The sequence below is a fragment of the Amblyomma americanum genome, unplaced genomic scaffold, assembly GCF_052857255.1.
Source record: "Amblyomma americanum isolate KBUSLIRL-KWMA unplaced genomic scaffold, ASM5285725v1 scaffold_407, whole genome shotgun sequence".
In the NCBI taxonomy this organism is placed as follows: Eukaryota; Metazoa; Arthropoda; class Arachnida; order Ixodida; family Ixodidae; genus Amblyomma; species Amblyomma americanum.
Genome location: NW_027526878.1, coordinates 21,811 through 44,852, shown reverse-complemented (window position 1 = coordinate 44,852; position 23,042 = coordinate 21,811). Strand labels below are relative to the sequence as shown.

General features: G+C 51.7%; 1 pseudogene; it reads left to right on the top strand.

Moving 5' to 3' along the window:
* Positions 1-11,060: 11,060 nt before the first annotated feature.
* Positions 11,061-22,174, top strand: LOC144112537 (uncharacterized; annotated as a pseudogene).
* The last annotated feature ends 868 nt before the right edge of the window (positions 22,175-23,042 follow it).

Below are 23,042 nucleotides of genomic sequence, written 5' to 3'. Positions count from 1 at the left end.
CAGGAAGTCCTCCTAAAATTAAAAGAAGAGGTTCTCGACACAATGCCTAAGGCGGGCGAAAACGTTGTGATGGCGCTCGACATCGAAGACGCCTTCGACAACGTCAGCCACGCGGCCATAATGGAAAGCCTCAACAACACCAACTGTGGAAGGAAAGTACACGACTATGTCAAGGACATCCTAACCAATAGAACGGCTACGGTAGGCCTGGGGGAGCTGAAAAGCGACACCTTCACCACCCCGTGCAAAGGCACACCCCAAAGCTCCGTAATATTCCACGTGCTGTTTAACGTGGCGATGATCGGAATGGCAAAAAGACTCGGTGAGATCCAGGGCATCCAACACGCGATGTACGCGGATGACGTCACGGAATGGGTCACTCGAGGATCGCTAGGAGAAAAGCAAGAGAGGCTCCAAAAGGCGGCGAGCTGCATCGAAAAATACACCAGAGAAAGGGGACTAATTTGTTCTACGGAGAAATCCCACCTCCTGAGAGTCGGAAGACACCCCACCCAAGCAACACTGGAGGTTAAACTCGAAGGTCACAACATTCTTGAAAAGAGCATGATCACAATCCTGGGCATGTGGCTACAAGGCAGCAGGAAATGCAGCCACACCATCAGCCTGCTGAGTAAAGCGACGGAGCAAGTGGGCCGGATGACCAACAGGGTTTCCCAAAAAAGGTACGGCATGAAAAAAGAAGATACACTCAAACTCGTCGGCAGCCTGGCCGTCAGCCGAGTCATTTACTCACTACCATACCACCCGATGACCAAGGGAGAGAGGGAACAGGCGGATACGATACTCAGGAAAGCCTACAAGACGGCCCTTCACCTGGCAAAAAACACGTCGAACGAGAAGTTCCTCCAACTGGGCATCAGTAACACCTTCAGCGAACTGGCGGAAGCCTTGCTCGAAACGCAGAAGATCAGACTCAGAAGCGCTGCTGCAGGGAGAGCGGTCCTGACTAGCTTGGGAAGGGATACGAGCGGATACGCAGACAGATACGCAGACGTACCCGACAACCTAAGAAAAACAATAAACGTTAGGCCGCTGCCCATGAACATGGACCCTAACCTCCACGAGCGCAGGAGACAGGTGCGGGCTTAACATGTGGAAAACACTAGCGCGACTGAGCAATACGGTATACACGGATGCCGCCACATACCCGCGAGGAGAGGACCGCGAGGCCACAGCGGTTGTGGTAGATTGCACAGGAAACCTAATCACATGCGCGACGGCGAAAATCGCCAGTACCGCAGAGGCAGCAGGAATTGCCGTGGCGCTGGCGGCAGCAGAAGGATACAGAACAGGCAGGCCTCTAAGCATCCTATCAGACTCAAAGGAGGCGTGCAGGAATTACACAAGGCGCAGGATAAGCAGAACCACCCTAAAAATCCTCGGCGGGGTCAAGCTCGCCAGGAGAGACATTACACACAAGTTAAGCTGGATTCAGGCCCATGCAGGAATAGAGGGCAACGAAAGGGCAGACAGCCTAGCACGAGAAACCACGTTCCGAGCCGGGCAGTGGTATGCCCCGCAGTATCGCCCACACGAGTGTGAGGGAGGATATACAGACATCATAAACCTGCACAAGGGGACGAGAGATAAATACCCCCCACCGCATAAAGCCCGGACGAAAGAGGAAGCAACATTTTGGCGCAGACTGCAAAGAAACTACTTCCCAAATTTATACATCCTAAACAAAATGTACAAAAAGTACAGTACAGTTTGTGCTAGTCCTTCGTCTTGTGTCCCGTTCATGTTGCGCTGAGAGCGAAAATGAACACTTAACAACTCGCCCAAATTTCCACCTTGCAGTACAGAGATACCTGCCCCTGGTGAGGGGCCACAAACACACTCAACCATATCACATGGGAATGTAAATGCAACCAACATTCCACCAACACAATAACCCGAGCGCGGAGCAATGGGAGAGTCGGCTCACCAGCTGCGAGCTCACGGCCCAAAGGGCTTTTGTGCAGCACGCAAGTGAGGTAGCTAGGCTCAGTGGAGCCCTGGAATAGGAGCCTAACCTCGCTTTAGAAGAGGCCTCAAGTCGCGAACGCAGTGAAGACGACGGAGGCCTAGAGACGCCAAGCCCTTGAAAGCACCCAAATAAAGTTTTTTTCTCTCTCTCTCTCTCGGCCCTTACGCAGGAATTTATGCGCCTGAGCGGCACAAGTCACCGCAAAAGAACAGCTTACCATCCCCAAACGAACAGACTCACCGCACGGCTCAACAAGACGATCGCCGACATAATTTCCATGTATGTTGACGCAGACCACCGCAACTGGAACACCACACTCCCTTACGTCACATTTGGCTACAACACTACTCCACAAGAAACGACATGATTCATTCCATTTCGTTTAGTGCATGGTCGCGAAGCCACTACCATGCTAGACGCCATGTTGCTTCCGACTAGTAAGTAGTATGTCATCTGTTATGGGGGCTGCCCAATTCGTTCGTCATGCCGAGGCCGCCCGCCAACTCCCCCGACAGCGCATCCGGCACCAGCGAGCCCTCGACGCTGGCCGCTATAACCTCCGCCACCGAGCTGTTAGTTACCAGCCCGGCGAACAATTCTGGGCTTGGAGCAAAATCCGCATGCGTGGGCGCTCCGAAAAACTTCTGCGCCGATATTTTGGCCCCTACGAGGTACTCCGCCAAGTCAGTGATTTGAACTATGTTCTTCCCCAGGGAACAGTTTGCTCCTATAGACGGCTGACCCCCGAAGTCATCCATGTCGCACGAATGAAGCCTTACCACACCCGCAAGCTCTTCAGGCGTGTCTACACCAGCCGCCGGAACATTCGCCGTCCCTTGACTTCCTCCTTCTCATTGTTGCGGCATAGAGTCGTTGGCCTTCAGAGAGGGGGGTATTGACACAGTACCAATCAATCCAGTGGCGCCATACCGCGGCCGAACTGTTTCAGATGGGACTTGCCAAGCCTTGCGCACTCGAGGGGCTAGGAGAATCGTCTTCTTCCTCGATCGACCTCCCTGCTGTCTTGCACTCCCAGCACGTCTAATTAAATCAGGTTTGAGTGCTTCGCCCGTTTGTCGGTGAAAATATGTGATCCTCCGTGCGTACAGAAATCATGTAAGGTGTAGGGCTTCTTGGGGTTGGAACGGGTTTATTCAGACGAAGCTGTCGCAGTAGGCATTGTCCTGTTTCCGTGCGACTCAGGCGGACTAATTGGTTGGTGCGTTGAGCCTCTATTAATTCGATCGCGGTATTGTGGGTACCAGTGGCCAGGAGGCGTTTCGTGTTAACCGTCCGTGGAAGATGTAGGGCGGAGGTGGCAGCAGTGCGCATTTGGATGTCTGCCTGTTGTGTTTGGCGCTGAGTGAGTATGTGGCATGGGAGGTGGCATGCAATGCGGCTGATGATTAATGCATTTGTCATATTGATGGTCTCGCGTTCAAACAGCCTGTGATTGCGTGCTGCAACCCGCTTGATTAATGCAGCCACCTGTTGGGTCTGTCTTTGCAGGAGGTAAAGAGTGGCAGTAGAATCGAGTGGGTTGTTAATTAGAAGGCCAAGAATCTTCACCTGAGACACAATGGGCATTGGATTCCCGTACATGTGCAGTTCAATCCGGGGGTCACTGTGCAGGGTTTTCAGTTCCAACAGTTCCGATTTATTTGGAGAGCAACGGAGGCCAGTGTTTGCTAATTGGTTTGGTGGTGATGTCTACGGCAGATTGCAGGATATCCCGCGATGTTTCAATTTATCCACCCGTTGTCCAGAGGGTTGTATCATGTGCGTATTTGGCTGTGTGGAGCCCTGGGATAGCATCAAGGACCTTTGCCAGTCGCGCTAGGCAATGTTAAAAGTAAAGTTGGTAGGACCTCCCCTTGTGGGTTTCCCCGGTTGGGCAGTGGGAAAGACTGGGAGGCGACATCCCTAAGTTTTTCCGTGCGTCCCTGAAGGAAGGCCCGAATATATTGCCATCTGCGGGTGCCACACCCGGTGGTGGATAATGTCGTCAGGATACGGTTATGGATTATTGCGTCGAAAGCCTTATGAATATCCAGGGCCAGTATGGCTCGCCTAGCGGCAGTACTACGCTTAGAAATACTTTTTAAGTGCTTGAGACTCTTTAAGGGCGAGAAGTGCGTCGTGCGCTGAGATGTTTGAACGGAAGCTAAACTGAACGTTGGAGAGGAAGCATGTTGTTTCTAGGAAGGGTTGCGGGCAATAGAGAATAACGTGCTCGAAGAGCTTGCCGACACAGCTCTTTAAAGAGAGGGGGTGAGGGGTTCGCCCGGTTTGGGTATAAATCACATGCTGGCATAGGTCCAGGCTGACGGGAGCATCCCAGCGTTCGAGTAGTCATTAAAGAGCTCCGTGAGTTCCTGAAGTGAGACTTCATACAGACTGAGAAGTGCATTGTTTGTTATGCTATCCGGCCCCGGCGCTGTAGAGCGGTGAATAATAAAAGTGCTCGACGGACATGGGTTAAGGTAATGTCGGCATCAAGTTCCGGGTTAGGTGGAGGTGGATTAAGTGGATCTGCTGACGGAAAGGTGGGGGTATGTAAGTGACCCGTTGTTGGCAAATTACGTGTGCGATCTTTAGAAGCTCTAGTTTCATTAGATGGTGTGTGCTTACTTGTTTCTCAGATTTAGTGGTTTTTGAATTTAAGAGAGCGAGTAGGAGGGAACACGTGCGTTTAGTGCTTAATGTACCCTTAAGGTCGTTACAGAAGGTTGCTCAGTTTGCGCGGGCTAGTGTGTTCGCGTATTCCTCAGCCTCACGAGTGAGAGCGGCTATGCGGAGTCTCAATTTACGATTGTGTTGCTGGTGACGCCAGCGCTTGAGAAGTCCCTCTCGGGTCTCCCATAGATAAGCCAGACGCGGATCAACCTGCGGTGCCGCAGGGATGTTTTAAGGTGTTGCTGTTCACCTGGATAGCCTCCACAAGATGGTCTGTCTAGTAAGTGAGAGTACGGGGTTCGGTAGGATCAGCTGCCAAGAATGAGCGCAATTTATCCCATTCAGTGAGGAGCTGTGAACGAGGGCTGAAAATCTTGGACTCGTAAGCAAGAGTAGTGGAGACTCGAAAGTGGTCACTCCGAAGGCTGTCTTGGAGAACTGTGTGAGATTATTGATAATGTTCGGTGTGGCTTGGCCCATGTGAGATCCGGTGTGCTGTCCCGGGTGACACTTGTGCTAATGCGAGTGAGCACGGTGGGGTTTGTGATCAGGGCAAGGTTGTAATCAGCTATTGCGGTAGACAAGAGGTTATCTCAGGGGGTATCCGAGGTGTATTCCAAGTGCGCGTGACGTCTATAAAAATCCCCCAGCACAAGGAGCTTTGAGGAACGAAAGGAGCTCAGGATGCCCAGAATAACTCTGCCTTTATCTTTGGGATTGATGTATCTGTTAATAGTGAGACCATATGTGTGCCAGGGTGAGCTGATCTCTATCGCGGTATACTGAGTGTCCGTGCTTGCGGCCGTGTTTGTCGGTGTGCGGTCTAGCACCGGCATGGATGCGAGTGTCAAGATTGCCGTACGTGGCGTAAAGGCTGCCGTGTGATAAACGGGGATATGTGGGCAATTTTTTACGTCTCTTGCAGAGCGATGACATGGGGGTATTAGGGGAGTTTGAGACATATGCTGCTAGTTGCGCTTGTATGCTACGACAGTTCCAATGCCATATATTTGTTTCTTTTGGTGTAGTTGTTCAGCAGCTATAGTGCTGATTATGCTAGTAATTTCTGAACGAAGTTCAACGGAACGTATGTATTGCTTTACCGCCTCTTGAGGTATAATAGGGGGTTCAGGGGTTGGATAAGGGGTACCAGGGGAGGCTGCTTGGACGGGCCACTCGCCTTTTTTAGCTGCGCCGGCTCCTTTCTGAGGCGTAGCGTTCCGGGATGACTATGCCTCCCTAGTCTCCTGGATGCGGGCTGCGGATTCACTGGTTTCGAGGTAGAGGCCCGCGGCTCGATGACGTCCGTCTTGGGACCACTAGGTTCCAAAGTTTTATGTCCGGCGTTCACGGTGTCCACACTATGCTTTTCGGTCTGGTTTTTATTATCTTGTTCGTGCGACAGTTCCGGGTTCTCGGTCTCAATGGCCTGCTCCAAAGATGCCTGGGCGGCCGTGGTGACCACTGGGTTCTTCTTCCTCAGCGGTGGGAGGGGTGGTCATTCTTCTCTGCTTTGGTTAAAAGGTTTCTTTGGGTGGACGACGGGTGCCTTGCTTGGACCGTTGGTCTGATTCACTTTCATGGGCAGTGTTGTGCTGTTGCTATATCTTCTATACATTCTGTTCTCCCGGCTTGTAGACTGGTTTGGTTTAATTTGCGCCGATGCTCATTCCTGGGTCGATGCTCGGTCTTGTGCTCCTATTCAGTCTTGTGCTTCAGCGCACTCTTTCGCTTCTGCTCATTCTTTTTGTTCTCCTGCTGTTAAACGTTTTCGACAACTTGGGGAAATTTAATGTGCACTGGCACTGCACACCACACGGCCGCACTGGTGGTGCAGTTCTCGACATTTTATGAAAATTGCGCCCGCTGGCCTCCACTCCAGTATCTCCATCGCAAATCATCATTATTAGCACACCGTTGCTAAATTGACAACATAGAGATGCAACGTGATAGGCATCCCACCAGACTGTTGGCGTCATACGTCTACTTGCGGAAGCTGCCGATATGACATTTTCTTAAACACGCAGGCCGGCACTAGGTAGTTTACAAATCGTCTGTAAAAGAGTGGTTTACTTGTGCGTCAAGGGTCATGCGGACGCAAACATGATCTTGTGTAGTGCTGTCTGTGCAGACCTTTTAATAATGTTGCACACACGCATTCTTAAATTTCACCATAAAAGCCTTTACATCGGTTCTAAAAGAGCACAAGTAGTTAAAAAAATGTCGCAGACACTTCCTGGTGTGTTAGCTAGAGGATGGACAATAATAATATTATCAATAATAACTATTGCTTTTTGAGGAAAGGAAATGGTGCAGATTCTGTCTCATATATCGTATATATGTCGAATTGAGAAGAAGAGCTCGCGTGTGCCGCATCCACAGCTGTGTCGTCTTCAATGCGACACAAACATAGCGAGATAACCAGACTAACCTGGACTTGCAATAAAGATTAACCAAAACTAACCATGCTATGCCTTATCTTTCGCTACGTATATCCAGGCGTAGTTGAGCTAAGCCGCTGTCAATTTTCTCTCTCTCTCTCGCCCCCTAATTACTGCGCATGCGCCTCTACTAGTATCGAGCCACAGGTGTTACCCTCTGCGCAAAGCCGCGCATTTCATCAAAATTTAACTCTCAATTTTAACTTCACCCGCCGCGGTGGCTCAGTGGTTAGGGCGCTCGACTACTGAGCCGGAGTTCCCGGGTTCGAACCCGATCGCGGCGGCTGCGTTTTTATGGAGGAAAAACGCTATGGCGCCCGTGTGCTGTGCGATGTCAGTGCACGTTAAAGATCCCCAGGTGGTCGAAATTAATCCGGAGCCCTCCACTACGGCACCTATTTCTTCCTTTCTTCTTTCACTCCCTCCCTTATCCCTTTCCATACGGCGCGGTTCAGGTGTCCAACGATATATGAGACAGATACTGCGCCATTTCCTTCCCCCAAAAAACCAATTATTAATATTAATTTTAACTTCTCTCTTTCTTCTTTACCCGAGCCAGAGGCGTTCAGCCGCGGCGCAGCGCCGCGCCTTTCCTCAAAATCCAACTTCAATTTTCAGTTTTCTCTTTTTCGTTCATATATGCAGACGACATAGCTCTGCTGTGCCGGGGACCACCGGGCGAGGCGTTCCGCGTGCGGGGGTGCCTTCAGGGAGTCCTGACCGCAATCGATGCCAGCTTGCGCGGCCTTGGTCTGTCGCTGAGGGCGGGCAAATCGGTGGCCATGGCCTCAGTTTCGCGCTCGCGCGCGCACCTTGCGCAACTGTCACTGAACGGGATTCCGATTTCTTGGCGTAAATCTGTGCGGTACCTTGGTCTAGACATCGACTGGCGCCTTACCTTCCGCGCCGCCGTGCACAAGCTCACCGCTAGAGGCCAGGGCAGCTCCCAGCAAGCCGCAATGCCGCAGCTTTGGAGGCGGTGCTCTATGCGCTGCCGCTCGTCACGGCGCGCAAGCCGCGCCGGAAGAAACTCGAGCTCCAGCACCGCAAGTCCCTGCGCGTGTGCCTAGGCCTGCCAAAAAACTCGCAGTGCGCCGCAACATTGGCAGAGGCAGGAGCGTGGCCATTTGAGCTCCAAGCAGCGCGCAGGGCACTGAATCACATCCACCGGCTTCACCGGGCACCGGACGGCGGCTCGTTGCTGCAGCGTATGCGATCGCACCCGCGGTCACGAATGGGCGCGGTGCTGCTCGAGTGTGAGCAATTCACACAAGGCCCACCCCCTACGGGTCCTGCTCGACCTTGCCTGCTGCCTCGGAGGTACAGCAAGATATCGTCGGCTTTGCGGGAAAGCGGAGCACACCCCTCTGTGCTGTGCAGCAGCTGGCCAGCGCCGTCATACACGAGGAGCTCGAGAACAATCTCCTCGTGTACACCGACGGCTCGGTGGCCCGCGACAGCTGCTCCCTTGCTGCGGCGGCTACAATCCCCGCCCTGCGACTGCACAGCCAGCAACATGCAATCTTCCTGGGCTCCTCCACCACGGCGGAGTTGATGGGGTCTGGCTCGGGCTGGACCTGCTGCTCACCCTCGGCCCTCCGTCGCCCAGGAGTGCTCTGCTGTGCGATTCCGAGCCGCCCTCAGCCGCCTGCATTCTATCGGCCGCGGTACTCCACTAGTGCGGGAAATTCGCTCGCGCATCGAGCGCCTCGCGCAGAGATGATGTGCCGTGCGTGCACAGTGGGTGCTCGGTCACTGCGGCATCGCCGGCAACGAAGAAGCTGACGACCTCGCGACCGCTGCACACTGTAAGGTTTCTGGCGACAGCCGGTGGCCTGATTCAGCTGCGTATTCGGCACGGACGCAGCAACCGGGGTCACTGCACAGCGATAGGCATCTTGGTTCCCATGGCCGGTCCTCGCCTGGTTTATTGGATTCGAGACGGAGGATTCTATTGCCATTTGTAAACAACATTGTTCCCGGAAGATCGACCGTGCGGCACGGAGGCAGTTAGCGACCGCCAGAACCATGCATGGGTGGTTCACGCCTTCATCTGTGCCTGCTCGCCGGCGCCTCGCCCATTCGGACTTCCCGGAAGACGTGTTCGGCTTGACAGCGTGAGAACCGTCGTTCGGACGCGAAGACAACGCTCTCTCTGGTGTGGGTTATTGTCCAGCGGCACCCTCTCTCTCCGGCAAGGCTTGTGACGGGGGCGTGTCCCTATGTGAAGTGGTGTGTGTGTGTGCGACAACGCAAGTTAGGCCACGCCCAACCTGGCGAAGACCTCCTCGAACCTGGGGAATCCTAAGGACCGGACCCTTTTTAAACCGGACGACGAGTGCCGTGAGGAAGGAACCCTCGATCATCCTCAGATCTTCTCAGATCCTCCGACCTTCCCCCATCACCCTCCAATGAGTTCAAAAATATTGTAAATAATGCAAAATAAACCACCTGTACAGTTTCCTTCATAACCAAGTCCGACAACGTCATTCGGAGAAGAGACCTGCGGCGCTTAAAGAGTCAGCTCACGCATGACCCCTCACCTCCAACAACTGGTTGGCAGCAGCTGGGATGGACCGTGCGACATCGTACTTTCTCAACCGGTAAGCGTTTCGGCATTTTTCTATAGGATTCGCCAGGCTTCACATTGTGAGAGAATAATCTAGAATCACTGGGAAGTGTATGTCAATTGAGAAAGGGTTATCTGACGACATTATGAAGATAGCATTGCCAAAGCGGTGAAAGCGTTGTCATGGATCTTATGAAATTGTCAATGTCGGACTTGCTGTTGTTATGCGAGGAACTGTCAATAGTAGTACAGAGAAAAACTACAAAACTCGAAATATGCAAGACAATTGAACAACACGTAGATGACGATCAGCTTGTAGATACGTGGAATTTGGTACAGGAAGAAAAAAGAAAAAGGGAAGCGGAATGGAAAAAGAGAAAGAATGGCAAAAGTGGGAAGCTGAAAAAGAGGAAAGAAATCTAAAGCGATTGCAGCTTGAAAGCGAAAATCGAAAAAAAGGCGAGAGTACTAGAACCGGGTCTCCTGAAAGAGCAAGCGATGTACAATCATAGAGAATGAACAGATTCATGCAGCCCTATGAAAGTGGAAGGGACATAGGATTGTACCTGGGAAACTTTGAGAGAATTTGCGAAAGGAAGACCTTTGCTCGCAATACATGGCCGCAACGGCTTCTGACACTCTTGCCATGTGAAATAGCTGAAGTCATAGCGAGACTTAGCACACAAGACGCAGCTGACTACGAAAAAGTCAAAGCCAGCCTGCTACAAAAGTACCGGCTGTCAGCCGAAGCTTTCCGGCAGCGCTTCAGGAACACAATGAAAAACGATAGCGAGGGCTATCCGGATTTCGCGTATGGCATAAACACGAATCTTCTAGAGTGGCTAAAAGGAGCAGAGGTTTATGAAAGCCGAGACAAAATCAACGAGTTTTTTTGCCTTGAGAAATTTTACCGAAGCATTCCCCAAGTGGTGAAACGTGGGTTCAAAACAGGGAAAAAGTCTACACAGTTGAAAGGGCCGCTGAGCTAGCGGAGGAGTACTTTTCGAGCTGAAGGTTGAACACTGAAGAGGGTGCGTCACACGCTCGAAACGCGATGCGAGATAAATGGCCTAGCAGAAAGACGGGAAGTGCTAGAAGTTCGGAGCAATCGGAGGCAACGAAGGTAGCGCCAGAAAAACGTGAAGAACAGGCGAAGAGACAGGAAGCAGACAAAGCTGCGAAAAAAGAGTTTGAGGCTAGTAGGCCATTTCGTTGCTACAACTGCAATGGTGTCGGGCACTTTGCACCCAAGTGTAAAAAGCAACGTTTGGTGTTCTCGTGCGTCAAGAATAACACCGAGAATCTAGAGCTCCTTAAGCCATACCTGCACGAGCTGCACGTTAACGGGAAACCGTGCAGGTTGCTTCGTGATAGCGCCGCGACGATGGACGTTGTCCACCCGTCTTACGTTTCAGTGGACGATTTTACGGGAGAAGTCACGTGGATAAAACAGGCAGTAGAAGAACACAGTGTATGCCTTCCCATAGCTAGAGTGAGAAGTTTTGGACCGTTTGGAGAGCTTATCATTGAGGCCTCAGTTTCGAAGGCCGTGCCACTTCAATATCCTTTCCTCTTCTCGAATAGATCAGACCAAATGCTACGCGAGAGAGGCCAGAAGTTTGGAAGCGGGGTGATACAAGCTTTGAAAAGGTCGAAAACTCCTCAGCTCGCATCTCAGCTAAGTCAGATTCCCGGACCTCAGGCAGCCAGAGACGCACCAGCAAGCATATCGTTGCAAACAAATGAGGAGGGAAGGGAACTAACGAGGAATGAAAGCCAGACAGCTGACTGAGCAGATGAGCGACCAGGGACTTCAACCAATAAGTCTGTAGAGGAGGCAGAAAACGCGGACGGATCCGTTTTATCTCCAACATCGCGTAGTTTTGATCGCCTTCTGCAGGTGAACAGGGAGTCCCTAATAAAATAACAGAAGCATGATCCCACTTTGGAAAGACTGCACCTTACAGCTAAAGAGGGCATCGCGAGACGCATCATAACGATGCATGAGAAGGGAGGCTTACTATACCGACACTACCAGGACAGAAAAGGCAAAACATATGATCAGCTGGTCGTGCCCGAAAAATACAGAGCGGACATTCTGAGTCTCTGCCACGGAAATGGCTGGGCAGGACATCTGGGAATCAATAAAACAAAGGAGCGGCTATTAATGGAATATTATTGGCCGGGTTGTTTCAAAGATGCAGAACGCTACGTAAAATCATGCGATGCGTGCCAACGCGTGGGCAAGCCGGGAGAGGCATGGAAGGCTCCACTGAAAATTGTTCCATTGATCTCGGAACCCATCCGCCGGCTTGTAATTGACACAGTAGGCCCTTTGCCTAAAACGAAATCAGGCTATAAGTACTTGCTTACTATGCTATGTCCCGCCACAAAATTTCCCGAAGCAATTCCGTTGAAGGACTTGAGCTCCACAGAAATTGTTGACGCCCTTTTGTCAGTGTTCGCGAGAATAGGATTTCCGGCCGAAATCCAAGCCGATCAGGCGACAGTCTTTACAAGCGCCTTGACGACCACATTCCTAGAAAGATGCGGACTAAGACTGTTACACAGCTCGGTGTACCATCCGCAGTCCAACAGTGTAGAGAAATGGCATTTGGTGCTGAAGCGGGTGCTACGCGCTCTCTGTTATGAGCATAAAGCAGACGGGGAGGATTGTCTGCCGGCCACACTTTTTGCCTTACGAACAGTCCCCCACGAATCTACGGGGTTTACGCCAGCAGAACTCGCGTACGGAAGAGCCCTCCGCTCTCCCCTCCGAATGCTGAGAGAAATGTGGGAAGGGACAGGAGAGAACCAGACAGTGGTTGAGTACATGCTTCGGCTACTGGACCGCCTTAACAACACGAGAGAATTAGTAAATCGAAATATGAAAGCTGCCCTGGAGGCCGCCAAGGTCTATTATGACAAAAACGTGCGCCTTCGAGGTTTCACCGCGGGCAATCGCGTGATGATCCTCCGGCCGTCGAGAAAAAACGAGTTGGAAGTTCACTGGGATGGTCCAGTAGAAGTGTTGCAAAAACTATCGGAGATGAATTACGCGCTAAGGGTTCCAGGCAGGGGAAAGCAGGTGAGAATCTATCATTTCAATCTGATGAAGCCGTTCGTGGAACGCAGCAGGATCGTCAATCTGACTCTAAATGAACCAGAAGAGCTGGACAGCGAGAGTCAGGGTTGGAAGGGAGGTGCGGGTCCTAAGCGGGACCCAGGTCGACACGCTAAAGCAGTTGTTGAGCGAATTCGCTCACCTATTTAGCAGTCGCCCGGGAAAGACACACCTCCTGACACACGAAATCGAGCTCACCTCTGATGAGCCGGTACGGTCGAAACCCTATAGGTTATCACCGCGGCAAAACGAAATGATGGACGTGAAAACTCAGCGCATGTTGCAGTTAGCGGTTGTAGAGCCAGCGGAAAGTGACTATACCTCACTGCTAATTTTTGTTGAGGCCCCAGGGAAAGATCCTCGTCTCTACGTGGATTATAGAAGGCTGAATGCAATTACCAGGGATCAGCTATACCCGATTCCCCTTATAGAGGAAAGGATAGACAGGGTGAGCGGCGCGAAATTCATTTCCACCCTTGATCTGTTACGGGTATATTGGCAAGTTCCCCTCTCAGAAAGCGCGAGCAGGCATGCCGCTTTCATCTCCACAGCGGGCACCTTTTGACCCTTAATGCTTAGTTTTGGGTTGAAGAATGCCCCCTACAGCTTCTCTAAACTCACGGACATCGTACTGAAGTACATGCAGTGCTTTGCACTCCCCTATTTAGACGATGTGGCTATTTTTCGGAAACCTGGAAAAAGCATCTAGAACACCTAAGGACCGTGTTTTCCAGTTTACGACAGGCTGGACTGACACTGAAGGCAGAAAAGTGTAGATTTGGTTGCGCGCAGGTGAAGTACATGGGCCACTTTGTATGCCAGAGAACTAGGTGCCCATCCGAGTTAAAGATTGCCCCGATCGCAGCATTTCCGCAACACGGACAAAACGTACATTCGCTCCTTTTTGGGATTAGTTGGGTACTACAAGCGATATATTCCTAACTACTCACAGCGGGTTAGTCCCATAACTGATGCCTTGCGAAAGGGACCACCTACTAACGTAAGTTGGGATAACCAAAAAACACGCCTTCAAAAGCCTGAAGGAAGCACTCGTGTCCCGACATTTGCTCAGGACCCCTGACTATGGGAAAGAGTTCATAGTCCAGTGTAATGCCAGTGATAAAGGTCTGGGTGCTGTCTTAGGCCAAGTTGGCTATGACCATGAAGAACACCCAGTTCTGTACATCAGCCGCAAACTGACCAGTAGAGAGGAAGCATACAGTGCTTCCGAAAATAGTGCGCGTGTTTAGTTTGGGCAGCGAAGAAGTTGTCGTGTTACCTGTATGGAGCAAAGTTTGTATTTGAGACTGACCATTGTCCTTTAACGTGGCAGCGACAGATTTCCCCCCAAAATGGTCGCTTGCTCAGATGGAGTCTGGCTCTCCAAAAGTACAATTTCTCGGTGCGTTATAAGAAGGGGAAACTGCACGGAAATGCTGATGGCTTGAGCAGACTGATGTAAGCGGGAGAACTAAGATGAATCTCCTCCTGTGTGAGTGTTTTTTACTTTGTTCCGAGTAGTCCGGCTGTGGCAGTTTCAAAAGGGGATAATTCGCGCTCAGTTGGCAAAAAATTACCCCAAATTTAAACGCAATTTTTTTTAATTGTATTGTTGTCAATGGAAGAAGCCTGGTGATTCTTTGGCGAATTCCGTGCGCTTGCAGGTGGGGAAGTGCTTTGATGTTTGGAACGCCCCACCTGCACTTTCCTCTCTTGGTGGTGCTTTGTGTTCCGCCTTGGGGGCAATGATATTGCAATCCAGGGGACCAACACGAACGCCATCTCATCTCTTCCTGCCCAGCGGTCGTCAACGCTGGACATTCGAGATTTTTCGGGCCGCGGAGGAGCTGCAAGGTTTATGGACACTGCACAGCGATAGGCATCTTGGTTCCCACGGGGGGTCCTCTCCTGGTTTATTGGATTCGAGACGGAGGATTTTGCTGCCGTTTGTAAACAACATTGTTCCCGGAAGATCGACCGTGCGGCACGGAGGCAGTTAGCGGCCGCCAGAACCAAGTAGGGGTGGTTCACCCCTTCATCTGTGCCTGCTCGCCGGCGACTCGCCCATTCGGACTTCCCGGAAGACGTGTTCGGCTTGACAGCGTGAGAACTGTCGTTCGGACGCGAAGACAACGCTCTCTCTGGTGGGAGCGATTTTCCAGCGGCACCCTCTCTCTCCGGCGAGGCTTGTGACGAGGGCGTGTCCCTGTGGGAAGTGGTGTGTGTGTGTGTGTGTGTGTGTGTGTGTGTGTGTGTGTGTGTGTGTGTGTGTGTGTGTGTGTGTGTGTGTGTGTGTGTGTGTGTACGACAACGCAAGTTAGGCCACGCCCAACCTGCGAAGACCTCGAACCTGGGGAATCCTAGTTAGCCGAACCTTTTTAAACCAGACGGCGAGTGCCGTGAGGAAGGAATCCTCGATCATCCGCAGATCTTCTCAGATCCTCCGACCTTCCCCCATCATTCTCCAATGGGTTCCAAAATCTTTTAAATAATGTAAAATAAACCCCTTGTACAGTTTCCTTTATAACCAAGTCCGACAACGTCATTCGGAGAAGGGACCTGCGGCGCTGAAAGAGCCAGCTCACTAAAGGAACCCTCATCCCCAACACCACCAACTACCTAGCAACGATCCGCCCCTTGCGCTGGAGGACGTGCGTGAGGCCATTCACGAACATCTCCGAAAGCAGCACTCCGACCCACGCATCGCAGGAGGTGAGCGCATCGACAGTATCACCGGCTGTCGCGGACTTACACGGTCACAACGTGCAATGATTCTCAGCGCGCGCTTTGGCTGCGTGTGGCCCGGGGAACTACGGGTGCGTCACAGAATCGCGACGAGTGATGTGTGGGACGGATGCGGTTCAGTGGAAACACTAGAACACCTGCTCCTTCACTGTGCCGCGTTAGCCGATGCTCGTGACCTATAGGGCGCAGGGCATACTACCAGACTCCATGGAGAAGCTATTGTGGCCGCAGGGCACTGCGCGCACTTGTTAACGAACATTGGTGAGCCTCTGTGCATTCCTCGAACACACGGGCTTGACGTCCCGTCTTTTCTCCGTCAGGTAGTTACACGCAGTGACCGAACGCCCCGCGAGTTTTACCTTGAACGATTAAAAACTGGACGCCCCACTCCAGTTGTAGCCCACACAGTGCTGTGCGCGTGTGTTATTAATTCCTCTAAAATGAACTAATCACGCGCACAACCTGGACACATTTCTTATTGTGTAAATAGTTTGTACATATTAGTTCTCCCCTGTCATCTCTTCCTGACCCCTCACCTCTTTCATTTCATTTCTCCATTCTGCCTGCTACCCTTTCTTTCCGCTGCCCCCGCTCAGGTTCTTCAGTAGTGATGGCAGATGCCGGGTCTAGCAAAAATCTTTTCCTTGCTTTTTACTATTATTTTAATAAACAACCACTAATACCACCACCATAAAAACGAAGCCGCCGCCGTCGGGTTCGAACGTAGGTAACCGGGGGCAGGTTAAAGATCACAGGGTGGTCGAAATAATTCCTAAGCCCTCTATTACGGCACCTCACTCTTGCATTCTTCTTTCTCTTCCTCCTTTATTCCTTCCCTTAGGGCGCGGTTGAGATATCCAACGATATATGAGACAGATACTGCGCCATTTCCTTTCCCAAGAAACGAATATTATAATCACATACCTCTTCTACCGGTTGGATATGGATATTTTCGAGAATTACGTGTACCAAAACAGGGCAGCACCTCCTGGGAAAGTGGGCAGCTTAGTTGTGCTTTAAGCTACGAGGCGGGGTAGTAGTGACACATATGCGCTGCATGCGTTAGCATTGACAACTTTGTGGCAGAAACGCGGCACTGAATGTACGGGCCGTATGCGTATATTGCGTTCATTGGCGATGGCGTTGACAACGTTCTATAATGATTTTGAGGAAAGGAAGAGCGGATAACTGGCTCCCAGGGTCAGTGGATGCCTCAACCTCGCTTTGAGGTAGGTGGCCGTGGTGAGGGAGAGATGTGGGCGGCATGCATTACCGCTGACAAAGTTGCGGCAGACACGCGGCGCTGCAGGAATAGGCCGAAGCGTTCATTGCGTTGCGTCAGAGTGGAAGGAAAATTTTTCATATAGCGCCATCAAAACGAAGTCGCCGCGGTCTTTTCCAAAACCAACCACAGCGCCTTGGTTTTGATGAAGGTGAAACGTTTAGGCGCCCGTGGGTTGTGCTTTGTCAGTGAATGTTAAAGATTCCCAATTTATAGAAATTATTCCAGAGCGCTCCTGTACGGCACCTCTTCTTTTCTTCCTTCTTTCACTACCTCAATTATCTCTTCTCATACAACGCGGTTCAGGTGTCCGCCCATATGGGAGACAGATACTGCGACTTTTATTTTTCCTAAAACCAATTTTCAATTTTCAAGCGACAGTTAAACTGCCATTCAAAATTTTAGTGTAGGCAGAATATAGTAAGCAGTAGCGAAGCTTCGCAGCCAGCGACAAATTGCGACGAGAATTATGATGAACTGGACAACGGCACGTGGCGCCGTCTCCAGCAACGAGGTGGCGCACGAGCTAGCCTGAGGTTCATACCACAGGGCTAGTGAGGACTCCCTCGGGCAAGAGCGGTCAACTCATGGCAAAATATGCGAAAATTACTCACCATTGCCGATCAAAAGGAAGGCTGGTGCCCCCACCAGACCCGTCTTTAAATAACACGCAGGCAGTCGCGTCGAGATGACTCGAAACGTACTCTTACCCATTCCCGATACTGGCGAACCATATTTTCTCGGTGGTAAGATCAGAGGAGTGTACAAACTGCGGGTTAAGAGGGTCCCTCGAGGATATATTCTGGGAATGCCCTAATTGTACTTGAGGGCGCTGAATATCAATTCTAAAGAATCCTGGGAGAACCTGCTGCTTGGTTTGCACCCTGACCTGCAGCTCCGCCTCGTCTGACTGGCTGCATTGGCCGCCGGGGCACAAGACCTCCCAGCCTGCATCTAAAGCGATGCCTTCTACCTCGCCGGCCTATTGCCCAGAGAGTTGGAGGAATACCAGTTGTGCCGGAAAATATAATTATTTCCTCCTCCTCCTCAGCATTGATGGCAACTGACGGGACTAGCGAAAAATTGTCTGCTTCTTTTTTTATAATTTTTAAATATACCACTTGCACTAATTCCTCCTCCTCCTCTTGAACTGAACAGTCTGTGTAGCCGTGTATTTCGGCTGTTGGAGATGATAATGAGTAATTACTTTCTTGTTACCAATCTACTCCACCTTGCGGGATTTCTTTGACTTATGACTAACATTATATTGCAGATATAGTGCGTTGCCACTTACAGTGGCCATTCCTCGTATTTGGGCGTCGTGTGGATGGATGGAAACCACTTTCATTAGAAAAAAAAAGGAAAAAAGTCGTTCAGGGTGCTCTCCTAATACTCCAGGAGTCCACTGGCTTGTGCCTCACATAAGGCCCGATTCACCAGCTATTTCTGGCGGGCGGAGCGGTCCGTAAAGCTGCCTTCCAGGAAGAATGAGTGGGATTGAGGATGGGAGGTACTGCCCGTGGGGAAGGATATTCCCAAAGGTAGTGGAAAATTGAAGATCTGGGCACGCCACAGGTGTTACAATGAAGAGGAAAGGTGGCGTGAAAGCAGGGGAGACGGTAGGGTCAATCAAAGCAGCCCGCATGTAATTGTCGCCATGTGGCGCTGGATAAGGGCGACAAAGCACTGTGGGGTGATGGTAATGTCATGCGGCTGATTTTGCAGAATGCGGTGATTTGATGATATGTATAAAGGACTAATGAAGCTTCTTGTGCAGGGTCGGGTGCCTGATCGTCCGAGGTCCCGAGGAAAGTTCTCGGGCCAACGCATGAACGCGCTCATTACCGGGAACAGAGGCATGCCCAGGGATCCACGACAGAGTAACCGTCCGGTCGAGAGATGTGGCTGTGGCGAGAGCATGGTGTCTGGCCTGCCTCGTCACGCCCTTTAGGTATTGGCTGAATGCGGCCAGGGAATCTGTGCAAATTTCGGTTATGTTTTTGTCAATGATGGTGTGGGCCAGCGCAAGTGCGATTGCGGCTCTTTCTGCCCCTGCAGGAGAATTAGTACAGATAGTGGCGGCGCCCCCCCCCCAGAGAAGTCTTCATACGCTGCGACTGCCGTGAAGAATCCTACCTTAGAATTTTCTGCCACGTCGATATAAACGACATCGGAGCGGTTGCTGTATGTTCTGGTGTAACATCTCGCTAGAGCCTGCTGCCTACCTTGATGTAGGCTAGAGCTCATATTGCGCGGTAAGGGCTTCTGATATATGTGATTCTGCGTGCGTAGAGAAATCATGTAAGGTGTAGAATTGTTGGTGTTGGAATGGGTGGATTGAGACGGACCTGTCACAGTAGGCATAGTCAAGTTTCCATGCGACTCAGGCGGACTAATTGGTTGGTGCGTTGATCCTCTATTAATTCTACATTTTCTAGCTGCGAAAGAAAAGAGAAGGCTGAAATCGCCCTGCGCTCAAGATCACAGCAGCCGAATGAGAGCGTCGCGATGTTCATAGAGGACATGACGCGACTGTTCAATCTGGCCGACCCTGCTCTGCCCGAAGCCCAAAAAGTACGCCACTTAGTGCGCGGCGTAAAAGAGCAGCTATTTCCCGGACTGGTTCGCGACCCGCCACGAAATGTGTCCGACTTCACCTAAGAGGCAATGGGTATCGAGCGCTCTCTGCAGGAACGGGGCGCCCACTACGGACGTCAGGCTACTGTAGCAGCCGCTTCCCACTACACACCTATGTCGCTGCCCGCCAAGGATCTTCGGAAACTTGTAAGAAGCCTTGTGAGCGAGGAACTGGCAAAACTTCGCTTTGAAGCTCCATAGGTCAGCTTCGCTGCCGTAACGGACGTGGTGCGGAAGAAATCCGACGAGTTGCGCAGCCACCTCCAGCTCCACACCCGGCGCCCTCCGTTATGATGTACAGAAAGGCGCTACAAAGTCCCGGGGCAGTGATGCGAGCCTTTTCCCCCTCGCTCGAGCCATACCTGCAGGAGCCAGTCGTAACTGTACTCTCCGTGCCGCAGGAGTTCTGCCTATCAGTGAGCAAAGCGCACGTTTGGCGTACGCCAAACAATCGGCCGCTCTGTTACTACTGCAAGGAGCCCGGCCACATCCTCCGCCACTGCCCCTACCGCAGAATGGGTTTAAAGGGGTTTTCACCTGACGCACCTCGACCACGCTACGGTGAAAGACCACGATATATCAAACAATACTTGGCTGATAGCGTGGAATCTTCGACCTCGCAGTGACCCCCCAGTCCCGATTGCCATCCCCAAGGCGGTTCTTTTCGCCCGGCCACCCGTCATCCTCTGGCCAGTTCAGAGCCGCGTCCCCACGTCGGGAAAACTGAAGACGGCGTCCTCCGGGGGTAGGGCTGCCGCTACAGGACCGAGTCAAGATCCTCCACCCGACGGATCGCCGTGATGCCACGACCGACGACGACCCGAACCGACGACCTTGACGACGCGCTGCGACCGACTGGTCTACGCCGAAATACCGGTATCCGCCGACAAACACGACGTTATCGCACTCGTGGATACCGACGCCGATTTTTCTGTATTCAGCAACAGGACTTGTCGGGCTAGTTGGTTGATCATAATGCAAAAAAGACGAACTGCGCAACAAGAACACGGACGAAAGGGAGGCAGACACACACTAACGCAGTTAGTGTGTGTCTGCCTCCCTTTCGTCCGTGTTCTTGTTGCGCAGTTCGTCTTTTTTGCATTGTATTCAGCAGACAGCCACGGTCTTGAGGAAGGTTCTCATCCCTTGGTCTGGGCCACAGATCCGGACAGCTGATGACCACGTGGTAACTCCGATCGGTGTCTGCACTTCGCGAATCCAGATCCGCGGTGTTACTTTCTCTGGCTGCTTTGCTGTGTTACCCGAGTGCTTCAAAGACCTCATACTCGGTTTGGATTTCATGCAAGAGTACGGTGCCGTTATCAACCTCCAGGAGCTAATAGTGCCGTTTTATACCCAAGGCCCTTTTGACGACAATACCGAGCTAAGCAGGGCTTAGTTATGGTCTGTGACGACCCCATATTGATCCCGTGCAGAGCAAGCATGTTTGTCACCGTCGAGTGTAATAACAGCACCAACACGCGTGGATCTTTGAAACCAACATCTCACTGCTCCTGTGTTGGCAAGTCTGTGTAGCTCGCGGAATTATTGAATTTAACAGTGTGCGAACCGAACTTTTAGTGACCAATTTTGGTTCTTTACCCCAGTGTTTGCCTGGCAAAACAGCTATAGGGTATTTCGAAGAACTTAGGGAATTCACGGGACAGCACTCGCTGTCCGAAATCCCGGCGTCAGTGGAGGCACCGGCCACTCCCATAAATACCGACGTGAACCCGAACCTCCCAGCTAATCAGAAACGCTGCCACGAGAGCATTATCGAATCTTTCCACGACTGTTTTGCCTCCACCTCCAAGTTTGGGCAGACTCCGCTCATAAAGCACCGCATTATAGTTTACGCAAACCAGCGACCGTTATGCCTTATCGGATCTCTTCGATAGAACGGAATGCTATTCGCTGACAAATTCAAGAAATGCTTCAAGACGACTTGATACCACCGTCGACGAGCCCGTGGGCATCGCCTGTTGTTCTAGTGGCGAAGAAAAGCGGAACCCTACGGTTCTGTGTTGATTACAAACGTCTAAATAAAGTCACCAAAAAACACGTTTATCCTCTGCCACGCATTGATGACTCCCTGGACCGGCTACGCCACGCCACGTAATTCTCGTCAGTAGATTTACGCAGTGGCTATTGGCAAATCGAGGTGGACGAACGCGACCGGGAAGAGACCGCCTTTATTACACGGGATGGTCTGTACGAATTCCAGGTGCTTCCTTTCGGCCTGTACTCGGCTCCTGCTACCTTTCTGCGGATGATGGACACCCTGCTTGCCGATCTAAAATGGCAGTCCTCCCTAGTGTACCTAGAAGACGTAGTCATCTTCTCCGCCGCGTTCGAAGAGCACCTGAGGCGCCTGCGCGCTGAGTTCGCAGCAATTCGTTCGGCCGGTCTTTCCCTCAAGCCCGAAAAGTGTCACTTCGCTTTCCAGGAGTTGAAGCTTCTCGGCCACATTATGAGCGATAGGGGACTCCGCCCTGACCCCAAAAAGACAACCGCCGTCACTTCTTTTTTTGTGCTAACCGATAAGCGCAGTGCGCGCGGCTTTCTGGGTCTCTTCGCCTATTTTCGGCGTTTTGTGCCGAACTTCTCCCAGACCGCCAAGCCCCTCATTCGCCTCACGAAAGATGCCGGACCGTTCCTCTGGCGCCAGGAGCAACAACCGGCCTTCGAAGACCTGCGCACTCGTCTCTAGAGTGCTCCCATCCTTGGCCACTGCGATCAGTCATCCGACACTCAACTGCACACCGACGCCAGTAACATCGGCCTCGGTGCGGTCATTGTGCAGTGACAGGATGGTATCGAACGTGTCATCACATGCGCAAGTGGCAAATTGTCACGCTCGGAGGCGAACTATACTACTGAAAAAGAATGCCTGGCAACTCTGTGGGCAGTGACCAAATTTCGCCCCTATTTACACGGCCGTCGTTTTAGAGTCGTCAGTGATCACCGTTCGCTTTGTTGGCTTGCAAACCTCAAAGATCTCTTAAGACGGCTGGCACGCTATAGCCTTCGCCTTCAAAAGTTCGATGTCACCATCATTTAAAAGTCCGGTAGGAAGCACAGTGATGCCGACTGTCTGTCTTGTGCACCTATAGAGGATAACCGAGCTGATCCCGACGAAGATTCTATTTTTCTCGGCGCCATCTCTACGTCCGTCCTCACTCAACACCGAAGGGACGACAGTGACTTACGGCCTCTCATTGAGTATCTTGAAGGAAGCGCTGCGTCGCCCCCGCGAATCTTCTCACGTGGACTGTCATCGTTCTGATTGCGTGATGGCGTTCTGTATAAGAAAAACTACAACCCGACGGAAGCTGCCTATCTGCTCGTCGTACCTGCGGCCTTGCGCGACAAAGTCCTGCAGGCGTGCCATGATGACCCATCTTCTGTTCACCTGGGTTGTCCCCGCACTTTGGCGCGGATACGTCAAAGGTACTACTGACACAGGGCTGCTTCAATTGCCCAGCGTTACGTCAGAACTTGCCGCGAGTGCCAACGTCGCAAGACGCCGCCGACTAAGCCAGCCGGAATACTGAAGCCTATTGATCCGCAACAAATCC